At 45.4% G+C, this 3,754-nt stretch overlaps 1 pseudogene; it reads right to left on the reverse strand.

Annotated features, from left to right (window-relative positions):
- Positions 1 to 2,254: 2,254 nt before the first annotated feature.
- On the reverse strand, positions 2,255 to 3,380 carry LOC783088 (AH receptor-interacting protein-like; annotated as a pseudogene).
- Positions 3,381 to 3,754: the final 374 nt, after the last annotated feature.

Below are 3,754 nucleotides of genomic sequence, written 5' to 3' on the forward strand. Positions count from 1 at the left end.
TAGTGGTTTTCCCTACTTTCTTCAATTTAAGTCTGAATTTGGCAATAAGGAGTTCACGATCTGAGCCACAGTCAGCTCCTGGTCTTATTTTTGCTGACTGTATAGAGCTTCTCCATCTTTGGTTGCAAAGAATATAATCAATCTGAGTTCGGTGTTGACCATCTGGTGATGTCCATGTACAGAGTCTTCTCTTGTGTTGTTGGAAGAGGGTGTTTGCTATGACCAGTGCATTTTCTTGGCAAAACTCTATTAGTCTTTGCCCTGCTTCATTCCGTATTCCAAGGCCAAATTTGCCTGTTACTCCAGGTGTTTCTTGACTTCCTACTTTGGCATTCCAGTCCCCTATAATGAAAAGGACATCTTTTTTGGGTGTTAGGTTCTAAAAGGTCTTATACGTCTTCATAGAACCGTTCAACTTCAGCTTCTTCAGCGTTACTGGTTGGGACATAGACTTGGATTACTGTGATATTGAATGGTTTGCCTTGGAAAAGAACAGAGATCATTCTGTCATTTTTGAGATTGCATCCAAGTACTGCATTTCAGACACTTTTGTTGACCATGATGGCTACTCCATTTCTTCTAAGGCATTCCTGCCCGCAGTAGTAGATATAGTGGTCATCTGAGTTAAATCACCCATTCCAGTCCATTTTAGTTTGCTGATTCCTAGAATGTCAGTGGTCACTCTTGCCATCTCCTGTTTGACCACTTCCAATTTCCCTTGATTCATGGACCTAACATTCCAGGTTCCTATGCAATATTGCTCTTTACAGCATCGGACCTTGCTTCTATCACCAGTCACATCCACAACTGGGTATTGTTTTTGCTTTGGCTCCATCCCTTCATTCTTTCTGGAGTTATTTCTCCACTGATCTCCAGTAGCATACTGGGCACTTACCAACCTGGGAGTTCCTCTTTCAGTATCCTATCCTATCATTTTGCCTTTTCATACTGTTCATGGGGTTCTCAAGGCAAGAATGCTGAAGTTGTTTGGCATTCCCTTCTCCAGTGGACCGCATTCTGTCAGACCTCTCCACCATAACCCACCCATCTTGGGTGGCCCCACATGGCATGGCTTAGTTTCATTGAGTTAGACAAGGCTGTGGTTCATGTGATCAGATTGGCTAGTTTTCTGTGATTATGGTTTCATTGTGTTTGCCCTCTGATGCCCTCTTGCAACACTTACCATCTTACTTGGGTTTCTCTTACCTTGGACATAGGGTATATAATGGGTATTGTTAATTGTCGAAAATGTGTGGAAAATGCTATGTCTAAAGCAATGTTTTCTTCCCTGTGCTCTCCAGTTCTATAATCATCTTAGATAGGCTTATCCATTTACATAGTTTCCCTAGAGACAAAGGAGTTTCACTCAGGCACTTACTATAAAGAATAGAGGGGAAACTATTTTTCTTCCTTTATAGTTTCTGGTGACCAGGATGAGACTTGCAAATGGGATACTGGGAAAACTGCAGAGGTCAGGAAAGGATGAGAATTCTCACCAAAGTCAGCTCCCCTAGATCTCTCTCTGTGGCGCCTAGTGTGAAATAAAATATTTCCTGCCATATCAGTAGACAGGGATTCACAGTTATCAGCGATTACAGCCCTCCAATGTGAGCTGGTGAGTCGTAAGGGCACTCAGGAAGAATACCTACTAGCCATCAGATTGCAGCCACTCCCTATAGTAAGCTCCAAAAGAGCTCAGGATGTGAAAAATACAGGGTACCAGGTGAGGTGGCCATGAAAGGAACGATTTCAGTGAGTCAGATTCTTGCAGCTTCCCATATATAGACAAGCACTAAATTCCTTAACTTGGGATATCTGGTTTTCTTTAACAATACTTTTTTTAAGAGATAAATAAGGCCTTTATATACAGAGAAGAGCTAGTGGTGAGTGGAGTTAAGGTAGCACTAGTAGTAAAGAACCCGCCTACCATTGCATGAGACATGAAATCCAGGTTCAGTCCTTGGATTGGAGAAATCCCCCGGAGAAGGGAACAGCAACCCACTCCAGCATTCTTGCCTGGAGAATCCCATGGACATAGGTGCCTGGCGGGCTACAGTTCATGGAGTGGCAAAGAATCAGACATGCCTGAAGTGACTGAGCACACATACAGAGAAGCATGACTAACTAGCGGGGGCAGGCGGGCTGTCAGCAGCAGCAGACCAGACAGGGTGACCACACCAGCAGGGCCCTGTCAGTGGTGGAAGATGCGCCAGAAGCAGGCCTTGTCCTCCTTGTCTTTCTGAGGGATCTGCACTTAGAGGCATGGCTCACAGCTAGATCTGCACCTAGATCCACAGCTCAGGGCTCACCATAGTCGCCAGGGTGGGTCCCAGCTCCAGCACCTTGGCAAAGTCAGCCTGGGCCTCTTGAGTGTTCCACATTGATGCATGTGCCTTGATGTACTTGAAGTAGGCCTTGACATTGTCATCATACTTACTGAGGATGGAGGAGCACTGGCCCAGCACTTCTGATACTCTTCCACCATCAGCTTGCACTAACAGTAGTTGAGCAACAGCAGTGGGATCTGCTGATCCAATTGGATTCTGTCAGGGGACTCAGACTGTTCTTTTATCTGAAGGTTCTTGACACAGGCGATGGCCTCATACCATTTGGCAGCAGCCTCCTTCACATGGCCTTCGAGGTACAACCAGTTGCCCTCCTGGTGGATGACTGGCATTGCCTTTGCCTTCTCCTCAACTGTCATTGCCCATGGGTCCTGCTGATATGTGCCAGGATTCTCCATCTTAAGCATCTCAATGTCAAAGATGAGAGGCTAGGCCTTCTGCTGCAGGGTATCCAGATCAGCATGGCCCAGGGAATTGTGCTCCTGCATCTAGGTGATGCCCTCCAGGAGGTCCTTGCTGGCTGCGATGTTGACTAAACTCTTGGCCAATAGCCGATATAAGACCACATGCTTGACGTCACAACAGAACTGAGCGATCTCCCCCTCCCACATGGTGTACAGGATGGGCTCCCACAGGGGCAGCTTAAACTTCTTGCCAATGATGAGCTCCATGGTTTGCTCCATGGTTTGCCCCCTGGCCGGCTGTCATCCAGCATGGTGTTGTCCTTGTCATTGCAAAGAGTCTGGTAGTGGAACTTGACTTTGGTTCCATCCTGAAAGTCAGAGAGCTTTCCTTGGCCATTCTGTATCATGTGCTTTTGGATCCCATCCTCCCAGAGTCTTTCAATGATATCTACCATACTCCTTCCTCACTGCTCTCTTTCAGCAGCTTCTAGACCAGCTTCCGCAACTTCTAGAATTTAGGCAACTTCTGAGCTGGCGTCATTTCGGCTATGGGCAGAACAATAATATTTTGATGTTCAGATTACCTGCCCTTTGTGTAAAACTTCTATATAATCTGGCTCCTCCCCACCTCTCCTCAGAGCAGTTCTCTCAGGATTACTTGAGATGCTGTTTCCCAGGCTTGAAATTCTAAAACTTCCCACCAAATAAAACATAACTCTCAACTTTTGGAGGAGGAACTGGCAACCCACTCCAGTATTCTTGCCTGGAAAATTCCACTGACAGAGGAGCCTAGCAGGCTACACTCTACGGGGTCACCAGGAATCGGACAAGACTGAGCACACATGCACATGGCATAGATTTCTTTTAAACTGGCATTCTTGCTTAATGATGTCATCTAGGCATCATTGGAGACTAAAAAAAATTACTGCTCTGTAAATAAAGCTAATTAAATGTCTACATAAATTTTAAAAGGGGCAATATTTTAATTTTTTCTTACTTAATAGT

This window comes from Bos taurus, chromosome 4, assembly GCF_002263795.3.
Source record: "Bos taurus isolate L1 Dominette 01449 registration number 42190680 breed Hereford chromosome 4, ARS-UCD2.0, whole genome shotgun sequence".
Taxonomy (NCBI): domain Eukaryota; kingdom Metazoa; phylum Chordata; class Mammalia; order Artiodactyla; family Bovidae; genus Bos; species Bos taurus.